This window comes from Ursus americanus, chromosome 10 (genome assembly GCF_024610735.1).
Source record: "Ursus americanus isolate L20-20 chromosome 10, mUrsAme1.1.p, whole genome shotgun sequence".
NCBI classification, from domain to species: Eukaryota; Metazoa; Chordata; class Mammalia; order Carnivora; family Ursidae; genus Ursus; species Ursus americanus.
The window spans coordinates 9,265,007-9,286,345 of NC_142136.1; the positions used below are offsets into that span (position 1 = coordinate 9,265,007).

Consider the following 21,339-nt stretch of genomic DNA (forward strand, 5'->3'; position numbering starts at 1 on the left):
AGTGAAAAATGATGTAGTTTTTGAAAATGGTATTGGTTATATAACTTCTGTTTGATTTCGGCACCATTGTATGTTCCACTAAAGGACAGTTACCAACTATATGGGTTTGCATGGGTCCATTGCACAGTTCTCACTGACAGGGTGGCTCTCTGCTGCTGCCATGTCATCTCTACAGCACATAGTCCCGGCAAGGGCTGGTGACAACTGTGTAGACTAAAACAATGATGTGATTTGAAGGGAGGATGGGAAGGGACAAGGCAGTCAAACTGCTGGGAAGGGTGACGTGGCCTTGGATCTAGCTCAGGGTCGTACCCTATCACTCACTCCAGACATAAATTCAAGACTGCAGCCAAGTATTGCATATGCAGAGAAACACAATGCCACATTGAGGCTGGATTCAGGCACAGCACTAGAATTTAATGGACAAATTGGTAGTTGGCACCAGTGCAAAGTTGATCAGGTCCAGAGAGGCAAAGACGAGCTGTTCCTCTGAACTTCAGGGTTTGGGGACTACTGTGTCCAGAGGCTGGGCTGGCAGGGAGCAGCTGTGGCAGTTTTCGTACCGAGCCACGTGGCTGACCTTGGCACTTATTAGCACTACAGTAGGAAAAGAAAACCGACAAACTCAGAGTAGAGAGAAAAATGCTGGAAGGTACACCACCTGTTCAGATATATGAAATGATAGAAATATATTTTACTCCATAAATAAACACAAAGTGCTTATTACTGTGCTATGAGGTGACTATTTAAAATTTGTGGGAATAATGCTTTTCTTCTGAGGGATTTGAAGTACTTTTGTTTTGATTTTCTTAATGTTACTATGGAATAGTAAAAAAAAAAAAACCAAAAAACCCAAAAGTAAATATCTTGGTATGCATTTCAAATTCATACAAAGCTGAATCAGTTTGAATTCAGCTTTGAACTTTGAATCAGTTTTCCTCTTAATTACTGAGAATATGAGGATATGTGAGGATAAGACTGTCCTAATTATGGCAGATTGTTGCATGCGTTTCCAACAGACTGTAGTTCGCAGGCTTACATGAACACAGACCACTTTCTCAGTCTTTCCTGATTGTGATTGAAGGAAATTAAAAAGCTAGATAAAATAAAATTATTTCAAACTGATATGGACATAAAATAAATGTTAGGGTAACATAGAAGGGCCTTTGAATTTTTAGATTTGTAGACAGATTCAACTTCAAAGACTCCTTTATCCTTTGATGGGAACTTTTTTTATCACCCGTTCTCAAAAGATTTTAGTTCGTTTGTGTAACTTCAAAAGATTCTCATCTATTCACTGATCAAACAATTACTGAGTGTCTACAGTGTGCCAGGCACCGTGCCTGATGCTTGGCATAGAAGTTGATTAAAGAGGGGTGCTTGGGTAGCTCAGTCAGTTAAGTGTCTGCCTTCAGCTCAGGTAGTGATCTCAGGGTCCTGGGATCTAGCCCCCGCATTGAGCCCCCCATTGAGCTCCCTGCTCAGCGGGAAGTCTGTCTCTCCCTCTGCCCCTCCCCCCGCTTGTGCTTTCTCTCTCTCTCTCTCTCCTTCTCTATCAAATAAATAAATAAAATCTTTAAAAAATAAGATGAGTAAAGAGAGTTTCTAGCATGCTCAAGTAGTGGAAAGACAGAGGGAGAAAAGTGGAACTCTAGTGACCAAAGGATTATTCTCCCAAAGATAAAATATTGTAGGGGGTGAGTGGTTTAATGGGGAAGGAAAAGGACTAATATTTTATGCATAGTAACAATAATTTTATCAGTCATCTTTAAAATTCTGTTTGGTGTCTTTTTGAGTCATCTTGGCCATTTATATTAAAAGCAAAAGCTTTTAATTTTTAAAATTAATTTAAAATTAATTTTTAAAACTAAACATTCAATATTAGACATTTGATTAGACATTAGACTAAGATATTTTCTCATTATAGAGATGTAAATTGTTATGTGATCTGTCCTACAGTTCTCATCTGAAATTTAAATAAATACAAGTAAAAAATATTTGGGGAGGAGAAGGAAAAAAAAGACATGACGTCAATAGAGATGTGTTCACAAAGAATTACCAAACAATTTGCATGTCTACCTTTAAAACAGTTCCTGTGGAACAGATTTGTTCACTGTGATCATATCCCAAATAATGTCATAAACTAAGGTGGCTTGGAGATTGAGTCCCAGTGACATTTAACTTCACACGCTCAGTGTAATGCCAGACAGAGCACATGCAAACATGCAGCATGCATATGCAACGTTTTCAGAAAGGTCAGAGCAAACCCAGAATATATTTATGCAAGGGACTTGGTAGTCTTGAATTACAAGCCTTCTTTCTAATTGCTATCACTATTCTTTTTTTTTTTAATTTTTTTTATTATATTATGTTAGTCACCATACAGTACATCCCTGGTTTTTGATGTAAAGTTCGATGATTCATTAGTTGCGTATAACACCCAGTGCACCATGCAATACGTGCCCTCCTTACTACCCATCACCAGCCTATCCCAGTCCCCCACCCTCCTCCCATCCGAAGCCCTCAGTTCTAGCTCAAATTTATGAACTGTTGTCAATGATGTGTTAGTGATAGGGAAGACTGACTAGGAACAAAACATATGCCTTATGTCCTCACCAGGCTTGAAGGAAGGAAGAAAATGTTTGTCTTCTTTAGAAATGAATCCCAGGGGTAGTGTTCATAGCGTGGCTTCTGTGGAATTACACAAAGTGATTTAGGCACGTTATATTATTAAATATTATCCATTTAAAATAACAAATACTAGGTTATAATCATAATCTTTTTTGTTAATATCACAATTTCTGACTCAACAGTGAAGTAATTAATCAATAAGGATTTATTGGGCACTTTTTGGGGACCACAAATGAATGGGTTGATGGTTTAAAAAGTAGGGTAGCATATAAATTATGGCTTTCATTGATACACTCATTTAACAAATATCCATTAGGCATTTTGTACAAGCAATCCACACTGAGCATTATGAGTGATAGAGTGATGTAATCCTACATGGTCTTTGGCCACAGAAAATTGCCAAGCAAGATACTCATGCAGAAAAACAAAATATTTCAATGAAATATATGACTATGTGCAATATGCAGATAATAAATATTGTGCCTATTTCAGCCTTTAAAAGGAAAAGAGGGATTTTATGGAAGAGGAGCAACTTGACCAGTTTCTGTGTGATGGGGACACTTTGAGGAGTGGGGAATTTCTTTCAGGGGGTACAGGGGAGCAGTGGTGGGGAGAATGAAATAAGCAGAGGGGGTATTGGGAAGGAAGTGCTCATAATGCATTCAGAAGAGAGGATGTAGACACATTTGGATAGAATAGTCAGTGACTGTCCAGGATTCTTGGTCCCTTAAATTAAAATATACACAGGTGGGATTACTAAACTCCATCTATAAGGTTGGAGCCTGTCCAAAACCGTGACCCCAATTTTGCCCTCAGTCAGAGAATGTTCTAAGAATCTCTAACCCATGCTTCAAAGATATACAGTCTAGTTGTTTTGTTTTGTTTTGTTTCCTTCTTTTTTTTTAAATGTTTTTTATTATATTATGTTAGTCACCATACAGTACATCCCTGGTTTCTGATGTAAAGTTCGATGATTCATTAGTTGCGTATAACACCCAGTGCACCATGCAATACGTGCCCTCCTTACTACCCATCACCAGTCTATCCCATTCCCCCACCCCACTCCCCTCTGAAGCCCTCAGTTTGTTTCTCAGAGTCCGTAGTCTCTCATGCTTCATTCCCCCTTCTGATTACCCCCCTTTTCTTTATCCCTTTCTTTCCCTACCGATCTTCCTAGTTCTTATGTTCATAGATGAGAGAAATCATATGATAATTGTCTTTCTCTGCTTGACTTATTTCACTTAGCATTATCTCCTCCAGTGCCGTCCATGTTGCAGCTAATGTTGAGAACTCGTTCCTTCTGATGGCTGAGTAATATTCCATTGTATATATGGACCACAACTTCTTAATCCAGTCATCTGTTGAAGGGCATCTCGGCTCCTTCCACGATTTAGCTATTGTGGACAATGCTGCTATGAACATTGGGGTGCATATGGCCCTTCTCTTCACTACGTCTGTATCTTTGGGGTAAATACCCAGTAGTGCAATGGCTGGGTCATAGGGTAGCTCAATTTTTAACTTTTTAAGGGACCTCCACACTGTTTTCCAGAGTGGCTGTACCAACTTGCATTCCCACCAACAATGTAGGAGGGATCCCCTTTCTCCACATCCTCTCCAGCAATTCTTGTTTCTTGCCTTGTCAATTTTTGCCATTCTAACTAGCATAAGGTGGTATCTTATTGTGGTTTGGATTTGAATTTCCCTGATAGCTAATGATTTTGAACACTTTTTCATGTGTCTGTTAGCCATTTGTATGTCTTCATTGGAAAAGTGTCTGTTCATATCTTCTGCCCATTTTATGATTTGTTTATTTGTTTCTCGCGTATTGAGTTTGAAAAGTTCTTTGTAGATCTTGGATGCCAGTCTTTTATCTGTAGCATCATTTGCAAATATCTTGTCCCATTCCGTGGGCTGCCTCTTAGTTTTTTTGACTGTTTCGTTGGCTGTGCAGAAGCTTTTTATCTTGATGAAGTCCCACAAGTTCATTTTTTCTTTTGTTTCTCCTGCCTTTGGAGATGTGTCATGAAAAAGGTTGCTTTGGCCGATGTCGTAGAGGTTGCTGCCTATGTTCTCCTCTAGGATTCTGATGGATTCCTGTCTCACCTCGAGGTCTTTCGTCCATTTGGAGTTTATCTTTGTGTATGGTGTGAGAGAGTGGTCAAGTTTCATTTTTTTGCATATAGCTGTCCAATTTTCCCAGCACCATTTATTGAAGAGACTGTGTTTTTTCCACCGGATGTTTTTTCCTGCTTTATCAAAGATTAGTTGCCCAAAGAGCCGAGGGTCCATTTCTGGGTTCTCTATTCTGTTCCATTGGTCTTTGTGTCTGTTTTTGTGCCAGTACCATGCTTTCTTTGTGATCACAGCTTTGTAGTACAGCTCGAAATCCGGCATTGTGATGCCGCCAGCTTTGTTTTTCCTGTTTAACAGTTCCTTGGCGATTCGGGGCCTTTTCTGGTTCCATACAAATTTAAGGACTGTTTGTTCCAGTTCTTTGAAAAATGTCCTTGGTATTTTGATTGGGATAGCATTGAAAGTGTAGATTGCTCTGGGTAGCATGGACATTTTAACTATGTTAATTCTTCCGATCCATGAGCATGGAATATTTTTCTATCTTTTTCTGTCTTCCTCAATGTCTTTCAAGAGTGATTTATAGTTTCTAGAATATAGATCCTTTACGTCTCTGGTTAAGTTAATTCCAAGGTAATGTATGTTTTTTGGTGCTATTGTAAATGGGATGGATTCCCTAGTTTCCTTCTGCTGCTGCTCTGCTGTTGAACCATGGTCCATGAAGGGTCCTTGTTACCAGCTCCCTACCATGGCTCACAGTTCTGCAACTATACCATTGCTTGCCTTGAAGTCTCTACCTTGGTTTCATGCCCTGAGTTACTGGCTGTTTTAACTCCCGACAAATTACTTACCTTTTCTTTGCTTCCATTTTATCATTTGTAAAATGGGAATAAAAATAGTTCCTACCTCATTGAAAGTTGTAAGGTGTTAAGAACATATAGGAGAGTGCCTGGAACTTACTACGCAGTGTAAAAGTACAAAAAATATCAAAGTATTGTTTTGGGTAGTTTAGAAAGCTCTGGCTTATCTATTCCCTGACTAAACACAGGCCTGAAAGAGTGAAGAATTTATTTTTTAAAAGATTTTATTTATTTATTTGACAGAGATAGAGACAGCCAGCGAGAGAGGGAACACAAGCAGGGGGAGTGGGAGAGAAAGAAGCAGGCTCATAGTGGAGGAGCCTGATGTGGGGCTCGATCCCACAACGCCAGGATCACGCCCTGAGCCGAAGGCAGACACCCAATCACTGTGCCACCCAGGCGCCCCAAGAGTGAAGAATTTATGAAAGAAATCATTAGAAATACTGGAATGTAGTATACTCACAAATAGTTGAATTAAAAAATGGAGAAAAATTCTGGGCAAAGATTGTGTGATATTAATTTTTAGTGTAACTTTCTAAATTGTTCAGAAACCAAGTTTATTATTGATCTGCTAAAAATACTAATGAGCATTTAACACACCAATCATTAGCTCACCCTGCTTCTGGAAATGCATGTATACAAATCATTCCAAGATACTTTTCTAGACTTTTTATCATCTTCAGAAAAACAGCTTCCATGAATATATTTTATATAGCACACACATGCACAATCTGGACATTCTTCTTGATGAGGTAATGAAATAGCCCTTGAAGCAACATTCATAATCAAAAGAATTGTTCTAATCTGGGTACCAAGAACATTCATCAAATCACCAAAGGGACTATTATGGGGTTATGAATATTATCCTTTACTCTATGAAAAATTTTCTGACATCAGGAGGGTACAAATTTCTAGCTATAGTTTCTAAATGAATATACATGTTCAATTAATGGTCCTCCAAGATTTCTTCTTTCTTTTATACCTTTGGTGACTTTCCTTTGCCTTTTTGCAAAATATGCAGCATATACACCTCAGATAAAGTGGTGAGACAAACACACACGCACATACACACACACAGAGTGAGAGCACTAAAGACCTATAAACATTGTTCGCAATAAACAACGAGTATATTAATTATTTAGAGTCTTTTGTACTCATCAGTTAGTAAGAAATACCACTTAAAATTTTTAAGTAGGATTGTTTGCATTAAAACCATGCATACAAAATTAAAAAAAAAAACCATGAATAAGCATTTGTTTTTGAAATCTTCATTGAAATGCTTCAATTTTATGTTTCTGTTATTTTATAGCTGATGCATACACTCAAATTGGGTCCTCGTTACTTGCGGTAAATTCCTGGTGGTATTTAACTGAAAAAATTCACATTGAAATTAACATAGCCACTTCACTTCTGAAAACTTTAGAACAGAAACATATCTTACAGAGCATCTAGTCTAATTCCTATTTTTAGAAAGAGGAATTGTAGCGAGGGGTAATTGCGCTGTTCGTTGCCTGGTGTTTGTATTATGCTAAGGTTAAACTTTAGGCAAAGTATAATTTGCTAATGAGTTTTTTCTTAGGACTTTACCATATTTATACTCATTAGGTTTTTCCTTTATCCAGAAACAATCATTCCCTTAGTCAACAAATTTTATTGACGACGTACTTCCTGTAGATTTCATGGAGGTGATGAGTAGATCAAGACAGTCTTAGGAAGTTTTATGACTGTTCTTTGTAAAGCAGTTAAGATTTGGAGACCCTCAAGTGGGCTACCTGAAATACTCTTGTGTGTGTGCAAGAGCTGTTCCCTAGAGTTTGAGACCATGCCGGAGGTATCAGTTGTGTTAGAGTCCTGCTCTCTCAGTGGAAAAGGAAAAAGCACAAATCGACTCTAGTGTATACTGAAGGCTCAGTGCCAGTACTGTTTTTACAGCATCCCTCTACTCTTCACTGTTGCTTTTGTCATAGAAACAGAATATTAAAGATGATCTAGTGATGCCCGCTTTTAGCTTGTGAGAAAAAGTGTCAGCAATTATTGGCTACCTACTGCCTTCTGGTACTTTATGTGCATTATTCCATTTAAACCCCACAATAATACTGCACTGTGCATATCATATCTCCATTTCACAATGAAAGAATTGAGACATGTAAATGTTAACTGGCACCCCCAAGGTTACATTGCCAGTGAGTGGCAGTCTTGAATATAAGGATTAGAAAATGAAATAAATTACTTAATATCACTTAATGTCTCCCTTATGAACATATACATGGGAGAAAAGTAATTCTGATAGCATCTTTTCAATGTAGAATGATTGACGTAGATAACGAGTTCACAGAAAATATGTCAATGTAAATCTTTGAAAATACGTTTTCCAAGAATGGTCAGAATCTACACTAAATCTGAAAAATATGAAAAAATAAAACTTATGGCAAAGCACTGTTTTTCACTGTGAACTTTTGGATAATGCTAGTAAAGCACTTCCTTATAGTTTGCTTCGTATATGCCCCAGGTCTTTAAGCCTACATGTCCCTCAAGTGGGTTCTATAGATATTGTAGCAGAAATTACTTGTTCTCCTCCACTCTTTGTTCTCCTTTTCTTTTATAGCAATAGATATTTTAGCTAAGTACGTGACCATGTCCCTGAAGACTATTTCCTAGCTTCCCTTGCAGCTAGTTGTAGTCGTGTGATGAAGCCATGCCCAATGAGACATGAATGAAAATGGGGTGAACAATTTCCAAGGCATTTGCTGAAAATAGGAGTAGTATGTCCATATCTCTTTTTTCCATTGGATGGAGTGTGAAAGTGATGGCAGGAGTTGGAACAGTCAGGATATGGAACGTTGCCTACTGCGGACCACAGAGCAACAAGACAAAAGGAGCCTAGAACCACCGTGTAAGTTTTTGATTGCTTACCTTCCTTAGAGAAAGAGATCGACTTCTACCTTGTTGAAGCCACTACATATTTTTACATTGACAAACTGTATCTTAACCTTCTCAGATATTAATAAGTATGAGTTAAGGGATCTGTGGGTAAGACTATTTGGCAAACATTTACATAAAAAAGTAGAAAGTTTTTATTTTTAATTGCAGGACTTTTCAGAGCTTGTATTGTATGAGTTTTTGGAGTAAATTTCGAAGGGGAGGTATGCCCTATTTCTATTTTTTTTATTACGAAGGTCATTTTATAAATGGGGCACCCAATGGACATATATGTGGAATGCATTTTGAGAACTGCAACTTTAGAAGACACAACTTTGGGAAGCTCTTAGTGGCTGAACTCAAGATAAATGTTGACTGTGGTACACTGAAGGTAGATGTGGGGACGAGGAAATTTTGGTCGACAGAGCTGTTCTATTTAACATATTGTTAGGGAGCGTTAAGTGTTGTGGAGATACAGATACATTTCTCTAGAAGGAAAGGGAAATCAATATTGTTACAGTTGCTCAGCTAATTATGATGTTAATATAGATGAAATAATTTTGAAATAAGAGTTGGCCCTATGATCCAGCAATTGCACTACTAGGTATTTAACCAAAAAAAATACAAAAATACTAATTCAGAGGGTTACATGCCCTAGTGTTTATGGCAGCATTATCTACAATAGCCAAACTATGGAAGTGGACCAAGTGTCCATCCACTGATGAACAAATAAAGAAGATGCACTATTATTCAGCCATAAAAAAGGAATGAAATCTTATCGTTTGCAATGACATGAATGGAGCTAGAGAATATTATGCTAGGTGAAATAAGTCAGAGAAAGACAAATACCATATGATTTCACTCATATGTGGGATTTAAGAAACAAAACAAATGAACAAAGGAAAAAAGAGAAAGAGTCAAACCAAGAAATAGACTCAAACCTTAAAGAACAAACTGCTGGTTACCAGAGAGGAGACGGGAGGGGGATGGGTTAAGTAGGTGGTGGGGATTAAGGAGGGCACTTGTTGTGATGAGCACTGGGTGTTGTATTGCAGTGTTGAATCACTATATTGTACACCTGAAATTAATATTACACTATATGTTAACTAAGTGGAATTTAAATAAAAAACTGAAAAAAAGAGGTGGCTCAGGTGGTTGCTTATGTAATGACTTATAATGAGATAGGGACCAGGAGGAGGAGCAAGAGTGGAGTCTCTGGCATCTTCTGAATTTATATGTGGGTGGAGTTCATCAGTTATTAAACGGCTAGAAGAAGATACTGTGCTTGCAGTGCCAATATCTGATTTCGTTTCCTTGGTAGAACTGTGAGAGGTGCCTGGTGGAGGAAAGTTAGGTCCTAGCAGGGCATCCCTTGTCTCCACTGGTTGGGACATGGAGATCCTGAGTTATCTGGTGAGATACCCAGAGGGGTATTTTGGGAAGCAGAGATCGGAAGTAGAGGTTAGGAGCTGGGAGAGACGAGATATCTGGAGAGGTATCTCAGTGACAGGTAAAGCATGGCATGCATGCGAGATAAGCAAACAAAATGAGGGACAGGATCTGGAAACACAAAGCATTTCAGGCACTTGTGGAGGAAGAAGAACCTCCTAATGACTGAGAAGATAGGATCAGAGTAATAATGGAATGCACAGGAAAAACAGAGGCAAGGATTCTAAGGTGGGGTGAACAGTCTGATGACATGGCTGTGGTCAATGTTCTGGGACTGAGGGATGGAAGAAAGGGATGTGAACAAAGCACAGATTATAAGTTTGCATAATTAGGAGGTTGTTGGTGAGCATGGTGGAGTAGTAGGGCCAGGGCAGAGGAATGGTGGGGGTGGGGATTTGGTTGCTTTGCTTTGAAGAATGGATGACTGTGAAGAGAGAGATGAGGTGAGGCCAGAACATGCTATAACATATATGACACATGCTTACTTCACTGGGCTGTTGAGTACGGTTTTCAGGGAGGGGGCCATCCTTCACTGGACATTTTTAAGTCCATAGAAATGTTCAAGGGACAGTGGCAGCTGTCCTTTCCTACTACCTTCTGAGACGTTCAGAGCCTGCACCCAGGAAATTCAGTTTTGACATCACTCTGTTATAGCAAATAAAAGGAATGTTTTACTTTTCATCAAAACAATGACTTAATTTCATTTAGAATGCATTAAAATTATTTTATAATAAATAATACTCTTGAAACTCAAGCATCTGGAAAAAAATAGAAGGCCACAGCAGAAATAGATGAAATCCAAATTCAGTTCCCCAAGCACTTTGGAAAGTGCCTCTTTGTCCTTTTCTTTTAATGCTTGTCAACTGGATATTGCTTCTATTCATTCTTGTAACCTTCCTGTTAGGCCCCTTTGAACTTTACATAAAGCTGACTTAAAACTCTGAACTCCACACTCCGTAGAAGCTCAAGACCCTCTCCCCAACTTCTCTTATTTCCCAAGGGCTCATGTTTTCATGTTCACCCTAGATGTGTTTTCATATTTTTGCTGGGCTCTAGATCTGACTTTTATTTCAGCTACTGGAGCCCGTCATACTTTTCTGTCCCATGCATGCTCAGAAGTGAAACCAAAACTACCATTCCTACAAGACTTTGGTGTGTATAATGGCTTTACTGAAGGTTCGCAATGATGAAGGTAGTTTACCTTGCAGACCCAAACTCTGGCTTCATGAATAATTCAGTGCCCTGACTTCCCTGCCACTTGGAATTTTTTTTACTGACTTCCTTTTCTGCATGATCAAGCCTTTCTGTTATGTTGCTGTCCACTGTTTCCTCCACTCTCGCTGACGACTTGCCCACTCTCCTCTCTAGATGCTCCCTTCACCCTCCAGATTCTGTTAACATCTCGTGGAGCAGTCAAACTATCACTTGGTTTAGCTGCCTTCACATAAAACATTCTCTCAGGTCACACTTCCCTGCTTACAGTAGTCTATCCAGGTATTTTCTTAAACAAAGACCGTTCTCTCCCTTAGGGGAACTCTGATGCCAGCTGTTAAAATGACATTTTTTTTCAACCTACTGCATAATTTTTTAAAGATAAATATGTTATTTATTCTTCAGTGGCTGACATGTCTGGAGACTGCTGAAATAATTGCCTATTTTTCCTGCAGCATGTGGTCTAACTAGGGACTTATTTGAACAGACTGAATAAAAGAAATAATAATAATTATTTAATACATACAGAGCTGCAGCCACAATATACTGAAATATACTTGTAATTGGTATTTACCGTGTAGAGAGCTTCCTCCCTGATATATTAAATCATGCACAAAGTACAGTTTAGGCCTGGTCTCTGAGTATCACATCACCAAGTCCATCTGTTTCCAGTAAGATGTAAACTCTGCAAACAGTATAGCATTTGGGAGCAGACTCTGAAGGCGTCCGGTGTATTCGGTGGGAGCAGGGATGCTTGGATATTTTTCAGGGGAGCCTAGGTACATTTCAAATGGAGTTCCCAAAGGATTTTATTCTGAACAAGACATTCATAGTTATATTATAAAACTTAGACTTTAAACTGTGTTGTCTCTGAGAAGGGTTTTATTTTTTTTATTTTATATTTGCTTTGTTGGGAGGAGCAAGGCAGAAGAGAGAAAAAAAATCACTTAGTATACATTAGTCACTGTGCCAGCTGCTGTATTTGTGGTATTTGATTTTATCCCCACAGTTGTACCAAGGGAGAGGTTAATGTCCCTATTTTCAGATTAGAAATGTGGCACTTAGATAAGTATCTCTTCTATGGTTGCATCCAGAAAAGGGTCAAGTTAGAATTCATCTCAGCTCCAACTTGCCAGGATAGTCCCAAATATGGAAATCGCAATGCTCCGTTATTCACTTTTTGAACTTAAAACTTTATGTTCCTATTCTTTCTCTCAAAAAATATGAGAGATTGTGGATTTCTGCAAGAGGAGGAGTAAATGTCAGTTGTAGGGAGAATAAAACTGTCTCAACAGACGAGTTGAGTCACTGGACTCTTTTCCTTTCTATGTGTTCTTTTTCCTCAAAAACTAGTCATTATCCAAATACATGAATATTCCCGTCCTTACATGGTACTCTTCAAAATGGGAAACATATTAAATAGCATGCTTAATAAACACGTGATCTTGTTCTTTAGAGGGATAGTATAGTTTCAGGATTCCGAGCAGGGCCTGGCACCCAGACCGGTGGGTTTGAATACCTGATCACCCATGTTAACTGTGTGAACTTAGGGAAGTCACAGACGGTTCTCTCTGTGGCATAGTTTCCTCTTCTCTTCAAAGATGATAAAAGATAAGAGTCCTATTTCATAAAGTTATTGTGAAGATTAAGATGTGCAAATGTGTGGAAAGTGCTTAGAACAATGTTGTTATATTTAGTAAGGGATCAATAAGTTTATTAATATTGTAAGTTGATGAGGGACAATAGACAATAGTAATAAAGATGCTCAGATTATGCATAACTCACAGTTGGAATATTATGAACACTCTGGCAACCAAACTGATTAAATATAATATGTAAATTTTGTTAAAATATTGCTAATTGTAGTGTTATTTTAATAGCCAAAAGGTGGAAATAACCCGAACCCCTAACAATAAAGAACTAAACACATAAGCGTGTGTGTGATGGTAGCTAGTAAAATAAATGTATTGTGTGGAACGGGATTAAAATATTGTGTAAACTTTAATCAATCTTATCGGTCTTTCTATTTATCTGTTTGTCCATACATATGCATATAAAGGACTGGAAGGAAATACAGCTATAAGTTAACAATAGTCATTTCTCGGAGCACCTGGGTAGCTCAGTGGGTTAAGTGTTCGACTCTTGATTTCGGCTCAGGTCACCATCTCACGGTCCTGGGCTCAGCCTCCGCACTCACGAGGAGTCTGCTTGTCTCCCTCTCCCTTTGCCCCTCCCCCCCTTATATAAATAAATAAATCTTTAAAAAAGAGTGATTTCTCAATAAAGCAATTACAGGTAACTTATTTTTTTCTCCAATTTTCTTCCATAAGTTCTCAATACTTTTATAGTCATGAAAAACCATTGAAATAAAATAAAAAATAAGCCCAGTTGGTGTATAAGTCACAAAATATATAATACAGGTTGTCACTCCATCTTCCTTCCCTAAACACTGTGCAAGCCACTGCAGGAGGGGCTTCAGAGCCTGTGTTTACAGGTAGGCTTACTGTGCACTTCATCCTTACACCCCAGAGCAGATGGTGCCAGACCTTCTGTATTTGGTGGAGTGTGATTCCCGCTTTCACAATTGCTGTTTGCTTTCAATCATTTATCTTGAAAATTAACAAATGCACATTATGATAGGGGCTACGAGGAGCTTTGCAGAGTAACACATACCCTGGAGTTTAATGAAATATACTCTTTTTGCACACAAAGTGTATGTAGAGTGAGGGTTACTTCTGGGGGTTGAAAATTCTGCATTTTAGAGGATTCTGATTTTGTTTTCTGAAGGAAAGAGGCATTTTGAACCTATTCCCGGCTGTTGGCGTTAACTATCCAGAGTGCTAATTAAATGATTTAGCTCATAAAAGATTAACTTTAGGAATGGCTTAGGAGGTGATGTCAATGTATATTGTTGTTTTGTTCACTCTTATCTTAGGAGCTAACTTTCTAGAATTTTTAACTTGTCCACTGCTTATTCTCTGAGGGGCAGACCCTTGAGCCTCAGGAGACGGCCACCAATTAGCTTTGCAATTCTGCACAAACCATTTTATACCTCACGGGGCCTCTGTTTCTTCTTCTGTAAAGAAGGGGACCCTTCAGAAATCTTAGCGCATGACCAGAAAGCCTCTTTTCCTGGGCTGCAGATGTTAGCGGGATTGCCTAAAGGACTCGAGCTGCATTTGTGCTATTTCATTAGAATCCAGTTATGGAACCTGGTAGCAGAGACACTTAAGCTGAGGGATGGGTGGACCCCCACCTTTCTGCAGTTCTTACAGGGGCTCTTCAAAGACCGCTGTCAGCCTGAGAGAAGCATTTACTCTAACGGTCACATTTACTTCTTGGGCCAATCATTTTGCAAAGTGAACTGAACAGATGTGATCCCAGCCGTATGTCATTTCCTGTCTAACTCAGATAATAATGACCTGGACAGGGATAGTAAGGATATAGATTTTAAAAATACATGCCTTAAATGAGATCAGTTACATAAGCAGGCTAAGAAGTCACAGAATGCAGGAGCACCTCTGCAGGTTCTCTTTAGCTGATGAGAACACGCGTCAGAGAAGAGTTTGAACAGCTGTAAAATTTGTGAAAAGAGGTATTCAGCATTAGGCTTTGTTCCCTTTTCCCCTTTGGTAAGATTCAGTAAGTGACTGAGGTTATAGAAGGTCTTCCCTCTCCTGAGATTCTCCTGGTGTGGGATGCTTTCCAGCAGGATAGTGGAGGGCAAAAGAGCAGAGCCTGGGGCGGGCCTCCTGATCCTGCCTGGAGCCCTTCCCAGTTCCTCCCTCCTGGGAAATGGAAGATCGAGTCTGCAGGGCACAGGCTGGACTGGTGAGTTAAGCTTAGGAGGAATCTTCTAAGTGACCCCTGTAGGCGTGGCATGGGACCAAATGCTGCTCGCACATGTGATGGAAGGCATCAGTGCATTGCCCACTCTCCAGGGGAGGGAGGAGAGTTTGAGACAGGAAGTAGATATGGGACAGTCTTTCCTTTATGATAATGAGTGGTGGCTTTTCCAAGTTTTGGATAACTTTCAGCTTAAACACAACTTTAGAATTAAAACAGGGATGTATAAATTTAAGGCAAAGTGACATTGCGCTTATTTAAAATAGGAATATAAAGTCAATAATGATTTCTAAAATAGATTTTCTTGACAGGCATTCTAAAATAGAATTTCATCAACCACAATCTCTGTTGTCTAGCATCTGTTTAAAAATAAGGTTGGTAAAATTGGCCATATTCTGCTAATGTGGCAGTTGATAAAATTAATCTACAGATAAAATAATTGAAATTAGAAATGAAAAAAAAAGCCTTAACCCTTGCATCATCTCTGATATACCTATAGCAAGCATCCTTGACTTCAAAATCTATACATCTTGGCCTCCATTAGTTTTATAAGGGTGCCTATCAGCACAGATACACATAGACACACACCCAAATTAGTCAGTCACATTCTCTTGTTATTAATGGCAACACTAAGACCTTGCAACCTCTGATTTTTTGCATCATTTACTGTCAACTTTAAAAATGTCATGTTAGTAACTAAACACATCATTCATGTGTTGCTAGTTGCTTATATTAGATATTGCTGAAATAAAAAATTCTCCAAAAAATTCGGTGTTTCAGAAAGAAGGCTGTTGTATGCCATGACAGCTATGTGATTTTTAGGCAACTTGAATAACACACCAAAGGCTTCAAAACTCTTAAAAGGATAAAGAATTCTTTGAAGTGACAGTGAATGAATAGTCTTTTCAGAGCTGCAGAATTTTTGTTTGATGGCCTGTAGTGAATGCAATAAACTGTAAGAAAGGTTCCATAGTCTAAATACATCAGTAGTTTAGAGAAGACTCTGAGATCTTTGCTGAAGTGCTTTTGATTTAGTGATCATGAGCTAATAATATATATATGTGTATATATACACTCTTATAGGTATATTGTGTATTGTTTAATATATGATTTACAAATTTATAATTTTACAAATTTACAATTTATATATTTTTTGTTTTACTAATAACTTTATTTAAATAAGACACAGAAACTTCTTTTTTTTTAATGTTTTTTTATTATATTATGTTAGTCACCATACAGTACATCCCTGGTTTCTGATGTAAAGTTCGATGATTCATTAGTTGCGTATAACACCCAGTGCACCATGCAATACGTGCCCTCCTTACTACCCATCACCGGCCTATCCCATTACCCCATCCCCCTCCCCTCTGAAGCCCTCAGTTTGTTTCTCAGAGTCCATAGTCTCTCATGCTTCATTCCCCCTTCTGATTACCCCCGTTTCTTTATCCCTTTCTTCCCCTACCGATCTTCCTAGTTCTTATGTTCCATAGATGAGAGAAATCATATGATAATTGTCTTTCTCTGCTTGACTTCTTTCACTTAGCATTATCTCCTCCAGTGCCGTCCATGTTGCAGCAAATGTTGAGAAATCGATCTTTCTGATAGCTGAGTAATATTGCATTGTATATATGGACCACAACTTCTTAATCCAGTCATCTGTTGAAGGTCATCTCGTTTCCTCCCATGATTTAGCTATTGTGGACAATGCTGCTGTGAACATTGGGGTGCATATGGCCCTTCTCTTCACTACGTTTGTATCTTTGGGGTAAATACCCAGTAGAAGACACAGGAACTTCTATATGGAAAAAAAAACAAAAAACAAAAACAAAAGCCACACATTTCCTTGTAAAGCCATGTTATGTAGTAACTCAAATACTGTTCAGTGCACTGGCTAGAATTAAACAGTACATAATAATTATATGTGTGTATCAATTTCCAAAGTAGGCAGCCAAAAATTCCCCGAAAACCCTAGTTAGTATGACTTCGTAGTTAGGGTAAAAACACAGTTATTGAGACCTCACTCTGCAGTGGTGTTCCCTAATATCATCCCTTGCAATCCTAAAGACAACCTGGAGTCTCCATGTTAGTAACAAAAAAACTAACTCTGAGATTGAGTAATTTGCTGAAAGCCATTCTGAGTGACTTGGAAGTTCATAGTTGTTTCATATCCCACGGTGCTTCTTAATACTGGTATATTGCACTTCTGTCTTTGCATAGTAGTAAGATGGTTGCTCAAAAAGTGGGTATGATGCAAGTTTTTTGTTTGTTTGTTTGTTTGTTTTTACTGTTTATTGCTCTTAAATCCAATTTGGGAATGTGTTGTTTTTACTCATGACCATTCAGACAGAAGGTGTCCTTCTGTCATCCTTACTATGCCTGTCCTGGTCATTATCATCATTATCATCTGGGTTAACATGAAAATGGTACTTTGCCTGGGGTCATATCTGTTCAATTCAATTCGCAAAGTGAATTTAGAACACTTGAAACTTAATATGCAAAAAATCATTTAAAATAATCCTTCCTTTTTACTCGTCTTGAGAAGATTGTAGAGGGAGTTAAAATGGAGGCACAGTAGTTTCCTACTGGGAAAGGATATCTCCTTTGAGGATCCAGAATTTGGACTCACATCATAGGACAGCATTTTAAAAGAACCATCTCTGTTTTAAAGTCTAGGAGTTCATTAATCACAAAAGTCTGAGACCCAGATTCTATATCTAATGTTCTTTGTAGGGACCCCCATAAACCATTGGGATTATCAAAAAGGTGTTTCTCAATGGACTGACTCCATGTTTGAAAGCTTAGCTCATTAGTCTCAAATTCATTTTTACTTTCTTTACTTTTCAAATGTTTCAAAAGCTGTTTTTAATTTAAGGATTAGGAGAGAAGTTCTTCCAGTTTTAAATGCAGTTTTTTTCAGAGATTATAAGATAAAAATGCTTCTAGACAGACATTGTGATTTAATTCTTTATGAAACAGTATATTTTTGCATACCTTTTAATTTATACAAAAGACCAGGAATGAACCAGTTGTGATTTTAGAGTGACCAAAGAAAGATGTCTCAAGAGGCAGATGAGTGCCTTCTGCAGGATGTTACAGAGAGTTTTACCCATGAAGAGAAATAGTTAATCTTTGTCATTTGATACAAAGATAGAAGGGCATAACCAAAATCACTCTGAAGAAAATGCTTCAAATGTATGAAGTTCCTCTTACGAGTGACATATAATCTTGATGTGCTTCTATAAAATCAATATACATTAAATTGTGGATTTCACAATAATTGATTACAATAAAATTATTAATTAAAAATTATCAGATTCAGTTATTTACAAGTCGAATGCTATTATCATCATTATCTGAATAATTTATTTAATAATGTTGAGTAAAAACAAAACAAAAAACTCCACATAGGGCACAGAGTATACAGACTCTTTAGCTGAGAATTAAAGATGTAATGTGCCAAGTCAGATGGGTAGTAAGGAGGGCGCGTATTGCATGGTGCACTGGGTGTTATACGCAGCTAATGAATCATCGAACTTTACATCAGAAACCAGGGATGTACTGTATGGTGACTAACATAATATAATAAAAAAACATTAAAAAAGAAAAGGTTAGTGGTTTTTAACATTTCCTCCACTAAGAGCTCCTGAGAGTGCGTGTGTGTGTGTGTGGGTGGGTGGGCGTGTGTGTGTTTGGATCTGTGGACGGGTTTTTAACCTTTAAACAAATTGCATTCTTAAAAAAATGTATTAGATACAGGGGTTAATCAGGACTTCTGAGCAGCATTAGAAAATCGGCATTTTATTCTTTTTACTTATTGATCACCTGCATTGTACTACATAGAGTAAATGAATTCCAATGAATATTATAGTTCGTGTGTGTGTGTTTGGGGGGGTGGAAATAATAGTTCAACTGATAAAAAATTCCAGACTTACTGAAAGGAACTTGAGGTTTTAGTTGGCTTGTGCGAGCTTTCATAAATATATGTCTTTTCTTTAGAATTAAAACAAATATTTCTGACTCCCAGAGGTACAGGTATCCCAAGATGAGATTCACTGTGTTAAAACAATTATACTTTGGGAGGTGTTATTGTATTAAGGACCCAAAAAGAATGTTTGGGGAGAAGGTATGATAATGGGGATCGCAGCATGAGGTGGGATGCCCATGATGTAGATGGGTATGGTCAGTGACAACAAGGACTGATACAGTACTGAGCGCTCACTATATGCCAGATGCTGTTTACATAGTATGTGCCGTTCTTAACAAAACCCCATGAGGTAAGCATAATTTTCACTATTGTTCATTTGAGAAAATGAGAAATTGGGTAATTTGCTCATGGTTATGTGATTAGAAGTGGCGGTAACTGTTACATCAAAAACCGGGGATGTACTGTATGGTGACTAACATAATATAATAAAAAATCATTATTAAAAAAAAAAAGAAGAAGTGGCAGTAACTAGATTTGGATCCAATTCCCATTGCCCAATTCACATTGACCAGATTCAGTTTTATGTGGAACGGGCAGTTTTCAGGAATAAATGAGAGAACCAAAGAGGGAGGAAAAGAGCGGAGAAAGAAACACTTAGTTGAAAGAGGCATTCAAATTGGACCTGTACAAAAAGAAAGGAAAGATGAAGGTTTTTAAGCTGAGCAAAGTGTTTACTGTGAATTGGGAATACAGCTTGGTCATAACAAATGCATTAAAAGCCACTACTTTTTGTATATTAAATTTCAGGTGTTCTCAGTACACGTAAAATATCTGTTACTAAAATTAGGAGATTGAGAATTGAGAATGCTACTATTTTTTATTTCATTCTTCTTTAGATCACAAAATTTACCTTTCAGCAAACACAATGTTTATTTTAATTATGTGGTATAAATGAATGCCTTTAGTCATTTTGGCGGGAGGCCATTCTAAATCTTACAAAAAAGCACATCTGAACAGGTGGCGAATCTTCAGATTTCCTCTTGGTGAAGGCGATGCACAGAGAAGGAAATTGCATGTTGTGGATTAATTGTCTCATGCTGCTATTTCTTTTTCTCGTGAATTCTATTTCCTATAAACACCATTAGTTGACGGATCAGTGGTTTGCTATTATTAACCAGGTTAGGTATATTTTTTAGTGTCCCTGTCCAAAAGTTACTCAGCACGGGTTTGAGCCACACCATATGTCCAGGTTACTCCTTTTTTGTCAAGAGAAAGCAGCACAGCGAAGTCCCATGTATTCCCTTCAGCTTTCCTTCGGGGAAAGAACGTCTGCTTTTTTTGTAAGGACAGAAATTGGATTTAGCTCTTATGTCACTGGTTTTTGTTCTCATGGCAGGTCCTAAGACATGATTTCAATAGCGATAACCTAATCTGTTTTATTTTTTAAAATGTTCTTCTTTGAACTTGTCAGATATATATTTTAGTTAAAACAAAATAGATTTAAAACTAGGTTATAAAAATATTTTTGATGAATTTGCTACTTTGTTTTTAAAATGATATGCATAGGGGCGCCTGGGTGGCTCAGTCAGTTAAACGCCTGCCTTTGGCTCACGTCATGATTCCCAGTGGGATCGAGCCCCACCTCAGGCTCCCTGGCCTGCTCCTTTCTCTCTCCCTCTGCCTCTCCCAGCTTGTGCATGCACTCTCTCTCTGTCTCTCACTCTCTCTCAAATAAACAAAAAATAAAATCTTAAAAAAAATAAAATGATATGCATATAGTACGGTGGTTGAGAGGGTAGGGTTCCCTGTCAATGTGATGTCATTCAAATTCTGGCTCTATCCTTCAATAGCTGTGTGACTTTGGGTTAGTTTCTTAGCATCTCTGTTTTTCAGTTTTCACATCTCTCAAATGCGGGTGATGACAGTGAGTAGCTTTTCTACTAGTTTCATGTGTGTATGTATTTGTGTGTGAAATAAATGGGTTAACATGTATGAAGTATTTAGAACAGTAATTTGTGCGCAGTAAGTAGCCATTCAAAAGTGTTAGATGCTGTTACTACTGCTTCTACTGTTACTATGTATCATTTAGGACATTTAGTATGTACCTAGTTTGTGCCACTGGGCTTACAATGATGAAAAACATATAGCCAAGATCTCTGCTGCCCTAGAGCTTACATTCTACTGTAGGAGACAGGTAATAAGCAAGAATATATAAGCTCAAAAAAAAAAAAATTAAACAAACAATGAGAAATGCATGAGTGAACATGGAGTGATAAGACTGAAAGATGGAAGATACTTTAGTTTCTGAGCCTGTGACATTTAAACTCAAATTTTATAGTAATAAAAAATCAAGCCAAGAAAATGTCCATGGGAAAAACATTACTGGGGGAGGGAATGGCTGGAGAGAGGGGGCAAAAGGAAGAG

The 21,339-nt window shown here is 38.0% G+C and overlaps 1 protein-coding gene across 2 annotated transcripts in view; it reads left to right on the top strand.

Moving 5' to 3' along the window:
* Positions 1–21,339, top strand: part of FGF14 (fibroblast growth factor 14) — a 589,777-nt gene that overhangs the window by 103,745 nt on the left and 464,693 nt on the right. The window lies entirely within an intron of this gene.